The sequence below is a fragment of the Thamnophis sirtalis genome, unplaced genomic scaffold (genome assembly GCF_051295495.1).
Source record: "Thamnophis sirtalis isolate CommonGarterSnake01/CBP01778 unplaced genomic scaffold, rThaSir2_p1.2 scaffold_1, whole genome shotgun sequence".
Lineage (NCBI taxonomy): Eukaryota > Metazoa > Chordata > Lepidosauria > Squamata > Natricidae > Thamnophis > Thamnophis sirtalis.
The window spans coordinates 69,574,892-69,594,521 of record NW_028261381.1 but is presented as its reverse complement, the minus strand read 5'-3'; positions in this window follow the sequence as shown (position 1 = coordinate 69,594,521).

The window sequence follows — 19,630 nt, the reverse complement described above, 5'->3', positions numbered from 1 at the left end:
GAAGAGGCATTGCAAAGTATCTTGCAGTAACATTTTGCAATAGGGAAAGGTTTGTAAATCATCACACTTGCTCTAAATTTAAAAAAAAAAGTATAATTCATCTTTCCCCCACCTTCTGCAGTTCTTATCTTTTTTAAAAGAGCAATAAAACCTTACACTTTTTTGGGGAAGCAAAAAAAAGGAAAAAAGAAACAATAACCAACTTCCATAATGTTACCAATATAAAAATGCAGACAAATGACTTTATCTTTTAATCTCTATTTTGCCTCTGTTGAAAATGAAGTGAGTTGGAACCCACTGGAGGTAATGGTGTATAAATTATCTTAGAGACAGCCAGTTCAACTGGACTTTGGTTTAAGTGGGTTTCAGCAAACTTTAATTTATACTTGATTTTTAAAAGGTCGCATAGAAAATCAGAAACACCATTTGGATATTCTGCCTCAAGCACTAAAGTTAGAGCTAGTTCTTGTTGGAGATAAATCAATTAACTAATATATATAAGGAGACTCCACATTTATAGCATTTGTCTCACATTTTTGCAATCTTACCTAAGACAAAAGACACATTTTTGCAATCTTACCTAAGACAAAAGACAGGAATCAATTCAGCATAGCTATTGCAGTAAAGGGCTAATTTTTCAAACATCAGCCTTTGACTGTCATTCAGAATTAACCTGTAATCAAGCACATCACTGTAATATGTCTCAAAACTGCAAAAACATTTCTTATTGGTGAAAACAAACAAAATATTAATTGCTCTATGACTCATTACTCAGGTCCATTCCTGTATATACTGGGGATTAAGTATTGTTATTGCGGTTTTGCAAAATTACAATCTTTTTTATTTGTTCCACACAGATAACATGTGCTAATGCAGCACTTTTGCTATAGGAAAGTACCACTTTTTTAACCAATCAAAGACTATTCTTTAAACCAGGGATGTGTAATTTTTACTGCAGGTAGCAATTTCTTTGTGGTTTATTATAGGAATGTTAGCAATTACGGTCCACTATTGATTAGATTTTTTTGTATCAGATCAAATACCCTGTTTTATTAATCATCAACTAGCTACTTTGATTCTGTTAAAAAAAAGTGGTTACACATGTGAGAATGTATGTATGGTAACAATGAATTGCAACTGCCACAATAGGCTATAGAAAGCAGCCTTCCTTAATCTGGGCAGTCTTGGTTCCCAGAATGCCCCCAATGACCACATATGATGGGAATTCTGCGGGCTGAGATTGACATATCTAAAGGGTGCCCAGCTCATGAAGGCCATTATAGAGAAATATTGTGTATTTTTAAACAAGTGCCTGCTGCTTTTAGGCTCAGATGGTCAGAGAAAGGGGTGATGGTATTTATTTATTTTTACATACTGCTGGGGGGCCCAGGGAGAAAGAATTTTCAATCTAGAAACATGGATTTGCCATTATTATTTGGCAATTGTATTGTTTCAAATCCTTAAACAGCATATCTTAAACATTTTTATGGGGGGAAAAGACTAAAGAAGCAGTGGGAAAGCAGAAATAAGGAACTACATCATATGAATTGCCCTCCAAAGGAAAATCTTTTTCATGAAATGTGCTCCTAGAAGCAAGTACTGTTGTTTAAGATTAGTCCACACAGTTTATCTTCTAAGAAGTGCATGGAGAAAAGAAAGGAGAGTAGAAAACAATTTTTGAAAGGCGTTGGCTCATTATACGTCTTCAGAAGATGCAGAAGTAACAACCAGACTAAGAGGGACAAAGCTACTGATCTTCCCTTTACACAACTCCCCGCCTCCGTTTAGGTTTAGAGAACTGGAAATGCTCACCTGTAGATGAGGCTGATGCCAAAGTAAAGTGATACGAAGATTAATAACTCACAATAGAGAAGCTTGTAAATGCTGCCTTTCCATTGTAGCAGAAGCTGTGAAAAGGTGCCCAGGCGGGCCTCAGCTACACGGTATGTGTAGGTCACTGTCATCACAGGGCCTGCTAGAAACAAAAGCAGCATGGCAAAAATTAAACAAGAAGAAAGATCCATAAAAAGACTACCACCATCCCAAAAAATTCACGGTAAATTCAAGAATGAAACAAGCAGAGTCCATCATACATAAATATATCTTCAAGTACACTCTCTCAAATAATGGTCAATGCAAACTTCGGGCTAAGTCAAGTTCAATACTTCCTGATATACCATGCATTGTAGAAATCTTATATCCAGTGAGGGCAGCCATAATCCTAGTCTAACTGCATAAACTTCCAATTTATTTCCCCAAATCATCTACAAGTGATCAGACAAGAGTTCTAATCAGAGTAAACCAGCAAACCTCTGGACAAAATGAGGGAAGAAAGAAAAGTGAGGGAGGAGAGAAAGACTAGCTCTATATCTCCTTATATTATAAAGTACTTTCCAGAACATGAAAAAAAATCTGATGATAAAGGCACATAAACAGTATTTTAAAGTAATTGCAAACCAATTAGCCCATGCACCAGCCCATGGTGTTCTTAGGTAATTTCAGAGATCAAAAACGGTGTTCAGAATTTCACAGAGAGAAAGACAGACAAACATGAAAAATGCCAGAGCATTTATTTGCAGACAAGGAAAGAATTTAAGAATAATTCTGAGGTAGTTGTAATTCTATAAAAAAGAGGTAACACTATAGAGAAACTTCTCCAAATTGGGGCATAATTGAAGCACAGATTTTTTTTTTTTTTTAAAAAAAGACAACACAGAAAAAGTCATTTATTAGGCAGTACCACAACTCTGGTTGGAACTGCTGCCCAGGAAAAAGTTTACAGATTTAAAAGGAAGATTAAAGCATGTTGATCCTTCAAAGGGCCTTTTCTACATTGCCCCAAGCAATCAGCAATACTGCTCTGAAGTTTTGTTTTTGGCTAGCAATAATTGGATTGGATGATTCTGTCCACCCTGTGCGGTAGAGTGAAAAAAATAAAGTATGAGATGGGAGATAATTTCTACACTGTGTCCTTGTCTCAAAGAGACACACACGGGACAAATGATTAAGACAGAATGCAATGGAATGCAATATTTGACATCATTTTTTCCCTTGATTATGAAAGTCATAGTTTTCCTTTGAGACAGTTCTCCTGGCTCAGTTGCATCATGCCTGGAGTTGCTCAACATGATGGATTACATGCTTTTCATAAAGTTCTAATGTTTATACTATTTTTCATCCTAAAGTTTGCTGGGGAGATATGTTGACCACCACCCAGAAATATTGAATGATATATTATATATAATTGGGGGAAAACTGGAGCAAGTAAATGAATTTGTATGCCTTGGTAAAATATTTACTGAAGATGAGAGTATCTATCTATCTATCTATCTATCTATCTATCTATCTATCTATCTATCTATCTATCTATCTATCTATCTATCTATCTATCCATCCATCCATCCATCCATCCATCCATCCATCCATCCACCCACCTTCCCTCATATATAACATTTATATATTGCTTGAAATTGAAATGGCTCTTGCATAGAACATTTTAAGAAATGCAAATGTTGGTATAAAGCTAGGAGGTAGTATGTATTCTGCTGTTGTAAAGAATAGGTGTTTGTCAAAAGAAGTGAAAAGAGTTGGGTATGAAAATGCTTTTGAAACTGTCCAAACTGTCCATTGTTATATGGAAGCAAAAATTGGATATATCAGGAGAAATATTTAAGTTAATTGAATGCAGTAGGAATGGGTTATGTGTATATGATAAAACAAAAAGGAACAGTGTCAAGAATGAATGGGCGCTGAATAGAAAAGTGAGTTGTTTGTGCCTATAATGAGAATGTACAAGGATCAAATTTCAAAACAAATATAGAATGAAAGGGTGAAGAAGAAAGAAAAAAAGAAGCCCAAATTTAAAGAAGAGGCAATGTATGAATCAGTATATAAGCATGGTTTAGGAAGAATGTTCGTGGAAATAAAATGATAAGGATAAGGATAATGAAAGTTTTTTTTAAATTTTTTTTTAAATATTTTCACATACTGGTAAGTAAAAGATAAATAGAAAATGACATAGAATGAAATTAATAAAGAAGAAGAGAGAAAAGAAGAAGTAGAAAAGACATTGCAGGTAGAAAAAAGGAAAAATATATAGGGCATAAAGAAGCAGCTTCCAATTTTCTTTACAACAGTTACAAAATACTTCATTATTTCTCCTCCTTCTTTAAAGTTACAACATGCTCTTCTTTATCCCATATTCAACTGTTTTTAATCAGCAAATCCATAAATCACCAATTCATTTTTTTTCAATTTCAGCAAAAATTCATGAGGTTTCCAAGTAGTATCATCCATGATTTGATGCAAACCAAATTTGTATTTTCTTCTGTTTCTTATCTCATACTTTAATCTCTTCAGTTTAGTATTTCTTACTACTTTTTCTTTTATTTTTGTTTACACTTTGTTTATCATTGCTTACCCAGAAAGAGAATAATGTTTAGGGCATCTGTATTACAAATAGAAATGCATTGTTAGAATCTGTCAGATACACAGATTACTTAGTTGCTAAATGTTGGAGGGTTGTCTCCTTATCATATAACAGGTAACTTGGCATCATACAAATTGTGTCCCATTGGACACTTTGTACGCACACACTTTGTCTTGGAAGCATTATTTGATGGGAAACTCTTGAGTACAGTACTTTACATTTTTACTGCCTTTCTGTATTTTAAGATAAATATATCAGTGTTATTTCAGTCAGAATTACTGGATGCATTGAATCTTACTAGAAGAATCTTAAAATAGGGGTATAAATAATAGAGTAATGATAAAAAAATGCTTGTCATGCAGACTTGAGAATCATTTACAAATATTACTGATTTGTGTAGTTATTTTATTATTTCTTTTGTTTTCCCACTGCATGCAGGTAAATTTGCTGCCATAAAACTCACATGCAGAATTCTTATTTTTACCAAACATGGAAAACCTCAAATCATGTCTGTGAGAATAACGCCCATGAATTTTTGCCAGATGATAGTTCTAGGAACAGAGTAAGGAGCACTGATTCAAAGCTATACTGCCTCCTGTATGTAATGCAGCGGAGCTACAGTACATCCTTCATCTTATTGGAACTCAGGCTGCTAAGAAGGAAGGATAGTCTCCTAGCAAATAGGATATCCTTTAACTGCATCTTGCAGAACTGAGAGGAAGAGACAAAAGATACTTCGGGACAAAGTTGCCCTATTCCATTCATAGAATTTTATAAGCAGAGCGGCAAACCTTATTTTCTGTTGATAACCCTGCTGTTTCTCCCACTACTTCCTTTTCCTTTGGAACAAAAATATCTGTAATGGAAGAAAGGCTTCATTCCCACTTTTTGACAGTAAAAATCTATACGGGCAGCATCTTTGATCACCAATGTATACCTTTTTTGTGGACCAATGCTAAAGCCCAAAATCTCCTCCTCCCAACACATAGACATTGAGGGAATGATCATGATATTATCTAAAGGTAAAAAATTAGGCTGCTCAGCTGATTGGTAGACAGATCAATGTTAGATCATATTGTTGTAGTGATTTCTTTTGCAAGATTCTCGCCTGGCAAATTCTCATAAATATTAGGAGTGACCAATTCTATGACCAACAATCTTATAAATTATCTTATCAAGGCAGATAATCTTCAAAAAAGAAGGGTTCAATTAAAAAATTATACAACACAAATCGATCTTCTTTTAAAACTTTCATTTTTTCTTATAAGGGCAGTCTACGTTCACATTCCTAAATACAGCCAATGTGGTTAAAACAGATTTTTCAACTGATTTCATGTGTGGATTCTCCACATGGAATGGTGACTGAGATCACCCAGTTTTGGCAGTCTGGAGCAAAGAACCATGATCTCAAACAGAAGCTGCTAGATTCAAAATGTTTTATAGATCTTATCGAATCAAGCCAATTGTAACTTAAACATGATTATTTAAGTACAGAAGGAAGCAGCTCCAAACAGTTCAAAAGAATTCTTAATTTAATTAATTCAATATAAATGTTTAATAAGAATATTTATATTCTGGAGAACATTAATAAAACAAAATTAAACAACACAATTCTAGATTCTCAGTAAGATGACCAGGTTCCCCAAAATAATCCACTTTATAGAAGGTTGCAGGATGAATATGAGCACGACAGGAGTAGTTTTACTAGTGTGAGCAGGACAGGTTTGCCTTGCTGAAGCTCCCATCTCTTTTATGAATCCTGAAAAATGCAGGATGTGTTCTGCCCCTTTCCTTCTCTCTTCATTTCAAATTATTCATTTTTCAAGTCATGCATCTCATAATAATGAGTTGATTAAAACAGAGTTTGTACTTCTCTCCTCTGCCACAAATACATTTGCCCAAGTAAAAAACACAGAAGCATCAAACAGGTTCTCCACATAGAACAACAACAGAGGAACTACTTACAACAATAGCTTCTGTCCCTGTCCTTCAAAGCTGAGAAGATGGGGCTGGTGTGGATTCCAGCAAAGTTCTTTTGCAACACACTTAACACTCCACCTCTTCCCACCCTTGGGCCGTGTGGCTAATTGAACCTGACAGTGACCTGGTGCACTAAGAAGCCTGAAACCCACTTGGGAGCCACAGCTGGTCACCTGGTGCCTTAATCCCACTCCCATTACAAAAGGCACTCTGTGGTCTTTTGCTGTGCTCTTTTCTAATCTTCTGAGTAAGCCTTATGTGTTTAGAGAGGCAGCAGCCTTGGAGAGGGGAAACAGGGGGTGGCCCTTCAGCTGGGGCTGCTCCTGTTGGCTGGCTCCTGTCTTAGCCGTGGCCTCCACAAGAAGAAAGGCATTTATCACACTAATTCTTTCCTGTTTAGATCTTTCTGAAATGTCATTTTTAAGAAACCCAGGGGATTAAGTGGGGCTGGAATTTTCTACAATGTTTATAGGGCATTTGTCATATTGGATGGAGCCCAACTCAAACAGACACAGACTATGTCTTGCTGTGAGCTAGGACATTCTGGTCTCCAAAATCTTGAACCCAGGCGCACACTTATCTTGACGTGCTATCACATCACTTGATAAGTTAAATGTTTTATATGCAAGGAGTATTCTATCCAATCATAGAACTGTAGCATTGGAGAGGACCTGAGAAGTCAACTAGTCAAAATCTGTTGTTCAAAGCAGGTTCTACTGTGTTGACTTCACTCTGCAGTTGTTCATACAGATGTTCACTACCTCCTGCAGAGAAGAGTATACCTTGGCAGCTTGTTCAACTATCAAACACCTTACAATACATTTTGAAAGCTTATTTTTATATCTTACAATTTCCAGCCATTTCTACCCAATAGAGGGTAAATCTTCATCTTGTGTTTGAGAAGATATGATAGTTCTGTTTGAGGAATTGGTTCTGTGAAATCTACTTTGCAAATGGAAGGATCACATCACACACACATCTGTCTTTGTGATTATAGTATCAAACTAACAGAATATATGACATGTAGTCCAATCTTCTTAATGCTCTTTCTCCTTAAAAACTGCATTCTTTATATTGGCTAAAGAATCATTATGACTTCTAGGTGCTGCTCCATACAATGAGTTTCAAAGATGCATATTATTAGTTTAACTGTGTACATAGGACTGGCATAAAGAAACCTGTGACTTTCTATCTATTTTAAAATTAAGTCATTATAAAATTTACTGGACTAGGTTTTCAGATCAGATTAAATTGAGAAATTCATTAGAAATTGCAAAGCTTCTAAAGGATTTCTGAGTAGGAAAAGAGATTTTCCTCCTCAATATCAAGTGCACACAAATGAAGGAGCTATGTTTTGGACTGTTCATATTTGCTAAAAGAAGCTTGAGTGAAAACAAACAAGCACAGAAACAACTGGAGCTTTTAACTCCTAGCTAGTTGCTTTTCCAGCATCATCTCCTTTTTATGAAGTTTGTGCCTAGTGTTTTTCAAACCCATGGATCCAACCAAATTTGCTGGTGGCTCCTTGTTTCTCAATCAGTGGAATGGCTTGCCTCCAGAAGTTGTGGGTGCTTTATCACTGAAGACCAACCATTTGTCTGGAATGGTAGAGCATCTCCTGCTTGTGGAGTGGGTTGAAGATCTCTAAGGTCCCTTCCAATTCTGTTATTCTGTACTCTGGGCACATAGAAATCATCTCCTAGCATCTCCATGTACTACAGGAGGGACTGCTAATTATATTAGTACATCTCCATGTACTACAGGAGGGACTGCTAATTATATTAGTATTCATCTCTGAACTAAATTTTAATCTAAGTACTGTATATTAGGCATAAAGATTATGACATTTTGTGTATAAGCTGAATTTGGTCTAAAAAGAGACAAGGGCACTGAATTCAAGGAGCTATCTGGCCATAATCTGGAGCAAATGAAAACCAAAACTGTCATAGTTGTATGAATTGTTGGAAAACTGTCACATTAATATGAATTGTTAGTAGTATCTGCAAAAAACAGAGCTCATCTTTTGTCTTTCTGCTTAGCTTCAATCTAATTTTAACATAACTATCCTTTCATAATGAGTTATCTTTGTGCTCATTAGAACCAGACACAAATTATCTGGGGATTTTTAATCAACTTTGTGAATAAATGTGTGATCAGAACACATACTATAAATTTATGGGGCAATTTGGGCTTTTCCATTGTAGTCTACAATATACAGTATTGCAGATTTCACTGAAGAATCAACACCTATTAATGCTAGCAGTCACATTTCTGGAAGCAACCCAAGGATATACTGAAAAGCAGCCAGAGAAAAAGAAATTGTGATTGCTCCTTATTCTGATTTGAAAGAGTGAGTGAGGTACATTCTGGGTATACAACCTGTGGCGGGTTGTGGAGTTGCTTCTGTCAACAATGTGAAGACAAACTACACTCAGCAGTTCTCTGTTCTATGGACCTGTGTAAAAAGAAAGGCTGCACCTGCACCGATCCTATTTAATAATGTTGATAAACTTTTCCTTAGATTAAGAAAGTTGATTTTCATTCTGACTTTTGTGATTTTGGAAGTATGTTTCAAGCAATTGGAAAGAAAAAGAAATATTAGAATAGGCATTTTTTGTTTCAAAGAGGATTCATGGAAATTTAGCAATTAAAAATACATGCAAATGTAATGAGCATTCCCACATCAAGTAGAGCAATTTGGTAGTGATGGAGGACATTTGAAGCCAACTATTGAATCAGGAAGAAATAGTTTGAAGAATCTATTTGTCCATTTTGGTAACCTTAATCTTAATTGATTTTTTTTCTGTTCAAACTGGATTGTTTTTCAATTTTTTCTTATATGTTTGTATCCTTCTCATTTACTATTAGCATGCCACTTTGTGTAGACAACTGTCTGAGAAGCAGAATACACAATGCTGAGTAAATCAATAATACAATATCATTATTTAGAACAGTGGTAGTCAACCTGATCCCTATCGCCCACTAGTGGGCGTTCCAGCTTTCAGGGTGGGCAGTAGGGGTTTGCTGTAACTCTGCTTTATAAATTTTATAAAGTAAAGTTACTTCCCTACTTTATAAATCACCATAACTGTGGAACCAGTGGGCGGTTAGAAAATTTTACTACTAACGGAGATACAAAAGTGGGTGGTAGGTATAAAAAGGTTGACAACCCCTGATTTAGAAATATATGTATAGAAAATGATTTACATATTAACTGGTTGACAATTTGAAAAGCGTTTTAAAAAACAGTAAATGTGGCTGAGTCTGTGGCTAAAATGTAACCTATATGAGAGCCATTATACACAGGAATAATATTTTTTATTTTTTACTATATTTTGAATCACTCATAGTTCCAGTAGCCATACATTCTTAATTATAAAGGACGGTCCTTTCTTTCAGAACCTATCCTTTAGATTTATTTAATTTCCTTATTTATTTTCTTAGTTTTGCTCTTGAATTTTTCTTTCTGAAGCAAAGTTATAAACTTAATTATTATGTTTATCTATGTGAAACTCTTTCAGATTTGTCCCTTTTTCACCAAGAAAATATGATCATTGTACTCATAATAGAACAGGAAATGGGATGCAGAGTGCCATAAAGTATAGCAAAATATTTATTTGCTGTAATTTATATTTACAAAGTACTATTTACAAAGTACAGTGAATAAAAAACTATTCACCAAATTGCTACTGAAATTAGTAATTAACGTACAACCAGTGACCAACTATTTTCAAAAAAGCAACAGATTTCCTGTGGGAGTGAACATATCAAGGGAACCTAAAGGAATCCGACCTTGCTGGAAAATGGTCAGCTGATAAAACCTTCAAGGTTTCCAGAGTCCTTAAAGTGACAGACCTATTATTCTTGCTATATTAGTATGAATTTTCCTTTGTACCTTCCTGTTCCTTCCTGTTGCCTTTGTTCAAACAATTTTCCAGAGGTGTATTTTCAAAATACACCTCAGACAAACATGGCCTCCAGGAATGAGGGTATATCCCATACTAATATAAGGGTTGCAAGCATGATGGTGTGAGATTGTCATGCAAGTGTTGAGATAGATTCCTAATAAATAGAATAGATTCACAGAGACATGCTGACTCTCACAATACATCTGAAATGGTTTGGATTTTTAAAAATCCTCTGTAACTGAAACACATATATTTGTCTACCTCTTGGCTCAAAATCTGCTTCCTTTCATCATTTTTTAAAAACCTAGTAGCTAGGGACTGAACTATCTAAATCAGTGTTTTTCAAATTTGGTATCTTTAAAATGTGTGGAGTTCACTCCCAGAATTCCTCACATCTGATAGTGAAGGCTGGGGAATCCTCTGCTCAAAGATGACTGAAAACAGCTCTCAGATTTTGGTTGCCTGTTCTTGCTCCACTAACTAAGCAAAAGATTATTGCTGAGAATACAAAATCACCAAACTTTCCCGTCTATTCCATGTTTTGGATGTGAAAAGGGGAAGCTTTACCACAAGGGGGCTCCAAAGACTGTTCATAGACAGCTTCAAAAAAGAATAGGATTATTGGGGGAGAGTAAAAGGTACTTGCATACTGGTTTAACCCAACCTAGATTAGCAGAAGCTGAGACTAGCCTGTAATTTGCAGTGTCTTCAGAAAACGTGCTATTGTGATTACCACCAACTCAGGTGGCTTTAAGACGTTTTCAGATAAACTATGTAGATTAGTACCCTGTTTCCACTAAAATAAGCCCTCCCCAGATAACAAGACCTCCCCAAAAATATTACAACACAGCAGCAGCCATGAGGTGATCACACTTGCCTCCTCTTGCACCTCAAAAATTAATAAGACCTCCCCGAAAATAAGCCAAAGTGCTTATTTCGGGAAAACACGGTAGAGGAACAAGGGTAGGAAAGTGCTGTTGCACTCCATTTGCTGGAAGAAGCAGGCAAGCCTTTCAGCTAATTCAGCAGAATCCTTCTTAGATGCCTCCTGCGCCCAGAGACCAGCATAGGTTTCAGCCTAATTAATGAGTGCCAAGATGAAAGAGGAGATATTCTATTATAGCTGCAGGTTTTTGGTCTTTGGCAGATGCAGAGATGTAGAGAAGATAGCTATGCTCCTTGCATTTTCTTCCTGCTTGGTGAACTTTTACCTCTGAAACGATTTACTCTTCACAGGAGGCCTTTCCAAATAAGAAATAAGTAACTAGGATACCATTATCAGTCAAGAATACCTGATAATCTTCTTTCTTTCACTTGTGGACTATACCCATTTTTTGAATATTTAAAACTGTCTGCTATGTTTGGCCCCATTGGTGAAATTTTGCTTGGAAAAGGCAATTGGGTAGTGCTGAGAAAGCATGCCAAATAGTAGACTCAATGTACAATTTTAAATAAAAAGAGTTGGACTCATGTCAAACTCAATCCCCACTGTTGTTTTCTTGGCAATAACAGAGAAGTGGCTTGCCTTGTTTTCTTCCAGGATAATTTTTCAATTTCCAATAGTAGTCTAATTCTCAGCCAATCTTTGGACAAGGTTGGCTCAAGAAAGACTTTTGATTTATTTTAAATACCTCACAAACAGCTTTATATACTTTAGTGACTGAGTGACAGTGTGGTATTGTGGTCAATATTTTGGACAAAGACTAGGGACAAAGTCAAGTTCAAGCCCACTCTCAGCAATGGAAATACATTGGGTCACTTTGGGCCAGTAACTGTCTCAGCCCCACCAGTCTCATTGGGTTATTGTTGAGGGAGATCCCTAGTCTAAATTATTTTGAAGTTCTGGATAAAAGGCAGGATATGATTCTCAACCAAGTCTTAACAAATACAAACCACTTTTCTCATTGGAAAAAAAGCTATTAGAAAATAACTTTTTGCATCGTTATGGGATAATTATTTTCTCATACATGTTAGATTTCCACTTGTGTCTATATCAGCATGGGATTCCCCACTGACATCTGAAGTGGTATTAGAAAGACTTGGTCTGAGACTTGGGAATTATCATTCAACTCACATGTAGAACAAAGCAGGGTTTTGCAGTATTATTAAGTTTCATGGATTTCTTGAGATAAAGTCCTATTTCTGCCTTGCATAAGGATGCAGCCAGGACTAGAAGGCAAGAACTGGGCTGATGAGATTTCACCTAATCAGTTCTTGTTCAAACATGAAACTAATCTCATCTCACTAGTCACTTCCATGCAACTTTTCCCTACTCTTCCTTTCCTTCTTCGGTTGTCTAAACCAGTGCAATGAAGTGCATTAGAACAGGGGTATCAAACTGGATTTCTTCGAGAGCCAGATCAGCATTGTAGTTCTCCATGGGTCATCCGGGGGAGGAGATAGAACAAATAACTCCTGCAGCAAAAAGGTGCAGAGGGGCTGCCCGTGGCCCCCCATGCCCCGTTTTTGGCCTGGATGGCCTCCTGCAACACTTTGCCAGGGTGCAGGGGAGCCACGTGCAGTCCCTCTGCACCTCATTTTGGCCAGCAGGTTGCTGAAGGAGTTGTCCATTTTATCTCCCATGCTCTGTTTTAGCCAGAAAAATGCGGGAGGCCATCCAGGACATGAGCCGAGGTGGCACAGTGGTTAAATGCATGACTGCAGGCTACTTCAGCTGACTGCAGTTCTGCAGTTCGGCTGTTCAAATCTCACTGCCTCAGGGTTGACTCAGCCTTCCATCCTTCCAAGGTGGGTAAAATGAGGACCCGGATTGTTGGGGGCAATATGCTGACTCTGTAAACCGCTTAGAGAGGGCTGAAAGCCCTATGAAACGGTATATAAGTCTAACTGCTATTGCTATTGCTATTGCTAAAATGGGTTGCAGGGGCCTCATCAGGGGTGGGCTGCTGCTGGCGTTACTGCTGGTTTGCTGCTCTCTCTCTCTCTCTCTCACCAGACGCGCACTACACTCACTATGCATGGGCAGAACATTGAACAAGGACTAAAAAACATGCTGGCAACGGAATGGGTGACTGGGGAGCCAGTTCGGGGGCATGGCCAGCCTGCCATCCCTACCGGTTCAGCGACCCAGTCACAATTTCCATTACTGGTTCGCCTAAACCAGTGCAAACCAGTAGCAACCCACCTCTGGGCCTCACGTGCCCCTTGTGTCCCATTTTGTCTGGCAGAGTGCTGCAGGAGGCCATCAAGGCTGAAAACGGAGCACGAGGGGCTGCACATTCCTCCCTGCACCATTTTGTCTACCAGAGGCACTGTGGGCCGTTCTTTTGCTATTTCCAGGCTGGCCCTATGGATCAGATTTAATCACCCTGCAGGCAGGCCAGCCATGGCCCATGGGCCTTGAGTTTGACATCCCTGCATTTGAAGATTTGAACAAGGTTGATGTTTAAATGGTTCCCATTAATTTTGGGGACCTTGGTCAGCCATACTTTGCCAGCTTACTTCAAAGAGATGTTATGAAGATAAAATGGGAGAAAAATAACTATGATTTGCATTCTTGCCTCTTCCTTTGCATATGCAAGACACAGAGATTTGGGAGGGCTATGTTTAGAAACCTTTGCTGAGCATGTCTCCAAGAACTATCTGATTATGCTTATCTCAAAAATGCCCTCTGACTCTAATATTAAAAATAGGCCAAATTAAGATTGTGCAAACTCTTGGATGTTTCTTATCTACTTTCATTTATATTCAGTATTTTAATAATATAAGTACCTAGAAAAAGTAGAGCTAGATTTCTCTGCACAGCTAACTCCATAGGAGCGCACTGTAATTGGATTCCTGGAAGTGATCACTTTTATATGGCTAGCAGGGAGCACTGCAAACAATACAAAGTCAGGAACATCAGTGTGCAGATCCATCCCTCATTATCTATCAGTTAACTTTTAATCACACTGTGATGCCTATGATTGAGTGGGTTATGTTTTTTCCATGCACTTTACGGATGAAGTGAGAATTCTGAATTCAATTTGAGAATTCAAATCTAAGCATCTCTCTTTTTCCTATTGCAGCATCTTAGTTTGTCAAGAGAGTATGGTAATTAATGCTGACTGGGACATAATGCTGTGATTCTTCTTGCATACCCTCTCTTTGAAATAAGATCTTAATTTCAAGGATCTCGGGAGGATTCTTCATGAAACCTTTCCAGCCAGTTGGGTAAACATTCAGAACTGGATCAGGAGAAGTGGAGGTAGTAAGAGCTTCTATTTCCAAGGCCTTTATTTTTATTTTATTCTCCCTCCCTCCCTCCCTCCCTCCCTCCATTTCTCTTAACAACTATGCCCTTGTTATTCATATCTCTACCAAAGAGTCATGGATCCTTGACCTCTGAATTTCAGATTCTATGTTCATGCGTTCTGAGTTTCCCATAACTTCACTTTAGGAGGTCAATGGGCAAGAGCTTGAAAAGTCCAAATTCTTGCTGACCTTAGCCCAACTGCTGTTGTCAAGTTCTGGCTCAAATCTGCCGATAGATTTTGATGCTGCTGCAATTAAAAGAAGGAAGTTGGGTGTCTTGCCTTTTCCCTAACAAAATATGGGGAACTGTACATCTCAGGCCATGTTAGAAAAATTGATGTGCATTTTATAAACAAAGGTTTCAGATTTGTGATGTGTAGAATGTGTAAATCTGAGAAGTAAAAACAAACATTTAAGAAAGGGTGCAGGCTTTGGATTATATCAGTTGTTATTTTGCCTGGTCTCTATGAACAAAACCAGAGCAGAAGTCTATATTATGAGGCAGTTCCTGGACCTCTTCTCTGTTTCTGCTTTGGTGAAGGTAGGAAGGGGGCATTTTGAGGGAAGAACTCATGAAAAGACTGGGGAAGGGTGTTGTCCATTTCCATCTCTACTGTTTTTTCCTACATATGTGAGCCTCCTAACTGTTTTCCCCATCTCCCTTCTCTGAATCCAGGTATTTATGCAGCTTAAAACTCAAAGGATGACCAATTGTAGCACTCTCTCTGCATGGGAATGATGAAATACAGTACATCAGAGGTGGGTTGCTCCCAGTTTGGACCGGTTCGGGTGAACAGGTAATGGTAATTTGGCATGGGTCGCTGAACCAGTAGTGATGACTAACTGGCCACACCCCTGAACCAGCCTGCTTGGACGCTTGCCCTGCCTCGCCTTTGCCATGTAGATCCACAGAACTGCCTCCTCTTGCCTACACACAGGTAAGTATTCATGCTAGCCTACCCCTCCCCCACAGCCAGCATCTCCCAAAGTTGCCAGCAGTGCAACCGCCCCTCTCCCCGCTGCTTGGAGCTCCAAGTGGTGGGTGGCGACAAACTCCAAGCTCTCAGCACTTTTTCCACTGATGGGAAAAAATGCTGAGGAGGATACTTGCCAGGGACATGCAGTCAGGGGAGGCAGGGGAGGCAGAGCCTCACCACTGTCATCATAAAAAGAAAAAAAAATGTAAAAGGAAAAAAGCTGACCTAGTTGCTGCCAGAATCACCATGGATGACTCTGCTTAGTGCTTAACTGTTTAAAAAAGCCTCTTAAAAAGTGCCCTCTACAGGAGGCGGCAGGAGAACGAGATGCCTCATCTAGTCTGACTTTATGATTACTCGAGCAGAGCTAAGCAAGGGTTAAAAGCTGAAAAATTCCTGACGTAGATGAGGTACGTCTCCTGCCTCCTGTAGAGGGCATTTTTAGAGGCTTTTTAGAGGCTCTGGCAGCAACTAGCTCAGCCTGGCCTCAGCTCATGCCTTTTTCCTTTTACATTTTTTTTCTTTTCATGATGGCAGGCAAGAGCAGAGTTGAAATCCTCTCTGAAACAGCTGGAGAAGGTACGTGTGGGTCGGAGGGAGGGGGAGGAATTCAAAAAGTTTGATTGCATGTAGAGCCACGTTGCCTTTTCAAACACACACACACACACACACCTGGATAAAAGTATATAAGCTCAGCTTCACTGATTACAAGTTTGAAAAGGCAATGTGGCTCTACCTGCAATCAAAGGCTCGGATCGGAAGGCAGCAGGGGAATGGGGAGGGGTATGGCAGAGGAGCTGCTTTCAAGCCATTGGAAAATATATCCAATCCAACTTCTGTGTTAGTGTTTGAGAGTGAGTGAGTGAGAGAGGGATCCAACTTCTCGGTGTGCATGTGTCTGTTTGAGAGAGGGGGGAGGGAGGGAGGGAGAGAGGGAGGAAGGAGGAGGAGGGAGAAGAGAAAGAATGAAGTAAAACTTTTTCGCAAAGGAGAAAAACAAATGCTGTTGCTTTAAATTGGAACTGAGCATGCCTGGCTGTGGAATTCTGGGAGTTGATGTCCACAAGTCTAAAAAAATTTGAAACCCCTGTGTCGGTGCCTCACCAGCCATAAACCTCACCGCACGTCACTGATCCTCGCTCACATTTCACCAACTCCCTGGAGCTACAAGCAACCCCCGGCTGCATCTGGGTTAGGATGGAGAGCTTTGAGCCGCCCTCTCTCAGTCTCCTTGCACCAGGAGCATCCTTCTCTGGGCAGGGGTGAAGAAGAAGAAGAGCCACCACCCTCCTCCTGTGGCTCCTTCCCAGTGCTCCCCTTGACCTCCTCACACTTGTTTATCTGGTGGCACCCTGGCAGTAGCAGCCAAGCAAGGGAAGGGGCACATGATAGAGTAGCCCCCGCTGCCAAGGGTGAAAGGGAGCCCCCCTCCAGGCATTGTCTCTGCTTAACCCTCTGTCATGGTTTCTTTAGCCCTTGTGACCAGGCAATGCAGGGGACGAGCGGGAGGAAAAGCAGCAGGAGGCAGGTGGGTGAAGAGAGAAAGAGAAAGAGAGGGAAGAAAAATTTGCCCACCCGCAAACTGTCTTCACCTAGGCAGGTGGCTTGGGTGCTGCCATGACATGCATTTTGCTGCTCCTGCCCCAACAAGCGAAGGAGGTGCCAGCCACAACCCCACCCCACATTCAAACCAGCCTTCCTCCTCTCTCCCCACACAGGCTCTCTGGAGGTGGAGGAAAGGTCTCCCAAGACCGGCTTCTTTCTTGCACTCCTGTGGCATCAGTCCATAGGGCATGGACCATTCGGCACTGAGGTAAAAGTAGCCGCAGCGGCAGGGAAAGCAAGGCTTCTTTGCCAGCCTGGCAAAACATAAATTTTCACTGGTTTGGTGGGCTTGGCTAGGTAGGGGGCATGTGACTGAGTGGGCCTATGCGTGAGTGGCAGCAAGTTGGCCACGCCCACCCAGTCACACCTAGCCACGCCCACTGAACCGGTAGTAACAAATTTTGAAACCCACCCCTGCAGTACATGTTCTTGCCCCCTGTCTCTCTCTTGTAACAACCACCCCTGCCCTCCATTTGGGTTTCAGTTTTTAAGGCCAATGAGTCAGCTGTGTGAGATGGTGGGGAGAGTTAGGAAGTGCAAGGGTCCTCTTGAGTTGCCTGGCTTAATTTCTGCTGTAAGATAATGGTTTTGAATGACGTCTGATTTACTCTGTGCTCCATTAACTAGCTGTTTGCATTCTGGTAGAGAACATCATCTCTTTATCACAATTGAAGAAACATTCAGAGCTGATTTGGTCACCTCTTGCAATTTGGAGGAGCCATCTTCTTCTTTGTTATGGCAGCAAAATATCTTGTAATAATCCGGACAAACAGCAAAGACTTTGGCTTGATGTTACCGCAGTTGTCCATTAAGGAGCTTAGGACTGGTACTCTGTCCTTGAACCTTGTCCTTTATCTTTTGCCACATAATGAATGCAGTTAACTCACTCTATACCATTGTCTCCAACGCTGATGGAATACTCCAGTCTTATATCCCGTGGAGCTACTCATGTTTCATTTAAGTGGTCTAGGTCATTTCCATTTCCATTTGATAGTTTGGGTAGGACACTTTCAATGGGCATCCATTCTTCTGAATTTCTCCATCTCTTTCAACTTGTCTTCTCATTGTCACTAATTATCAGCTTGTATCTGCTTTCCAGATCTTATTTATTAGCAGTTGAGTTCTCATGCACATAAAACTAAATTGGCTAGCCATGTTTTGGCTTGGTTTATTGGGCTAACCCAGTGTAAGTTCGCCAGAGTCACTTGATAGTGAGATGGGTGGCATATAAATGTAATTAATAGTAATAATAATAATAAATATCTGAGATCCTTGAAAAGAATTCAATAGATGAGATGAAAATGCCAAATTCAGTCTAAACATCTGGCTGAATGGGTGACCAATAATAATTATAGTGATGAAATAGCTTACATCATGTGAGGATAACTTTAGCACCATCAAACAACATTTGCCTATTTCAGATCCTTGGAAAGGACTTAATAGGTGGATAAAAAAAATACCAAATCCAGTCTAAACACCTGGCTGGATGTGCGACCAACTATGATAAAAATATAGGAATGTAGGAAACCCTGAAAACGGGACTATTTGATAGCTAAAGTGGTCCTGCAAACACAGACAGGGGCATTTCCCACTCTTTTACTTTGTTTTACTCCCTGCACATTAAGAGGCAGGAACAGAAGGAGGAGCAGAAGCAGGACAAGGATCAGAGGCAAGTCAGTGTTGGCAAAATCCTATCATGCTGAGACCATAAAACTTACACTGAAACAATAGTAAAACTAACAAAAAATAACAATGGCCATGACATTATCATATGCTAACAAGCCTTGGCCAGGCAGTATCATAATCTTTTATTGAGAAATCCAACACGATGAGTACAACTTCTTTTCAGTAGATGCCTGAGCAAATTCTCAATGAACTGTTTTAATTTTCACAATCACTTTTATAGATGCTTTCATAGAAATAATGTTTCCTGGCACTTATTTTAGTAGCTGGACTGTCTATACGTGTCCTTACACTCCTGCTTCTGGCCTAGTTTGCTAATTTTTAATTTGCTAGACTCCAAAGATCTAGGAAGTTGTACACTGATAATTAAGATTGGGAGTTAATTATTATACAGGCTAATAAATGACAGGAGTCTCATTTATCTGGTGATTCATTCCCCATCTTTTTGACTAGTCCTTGAGGGAAGCAAAGACCGGAGTCATGTGCTCTGATCACTCAGAGGAGCTATGTGGCTAAAGTGCATGGGTTTATTGCATGTGGAAACATCAATGTGCATTAATATTTACACCAAGATCCCGAGTCCCATAGAACCTGAATGCATCTTTTGATGAGTCACCTTATTCAGTCCCATGAACTGACAGACCTGATTTTTATCCGGAGAATAAACTGTTGCTTTAAGCAAGACTTCCCCAGTTCTGTATCCTCCAGGTATATTGGAAGCTAATTCCAAGAATGTTCAGCCAGGAGGGCCCCTACCTGGCCAGGAAGGAATTCTGAGAGCTACAACCTAACAT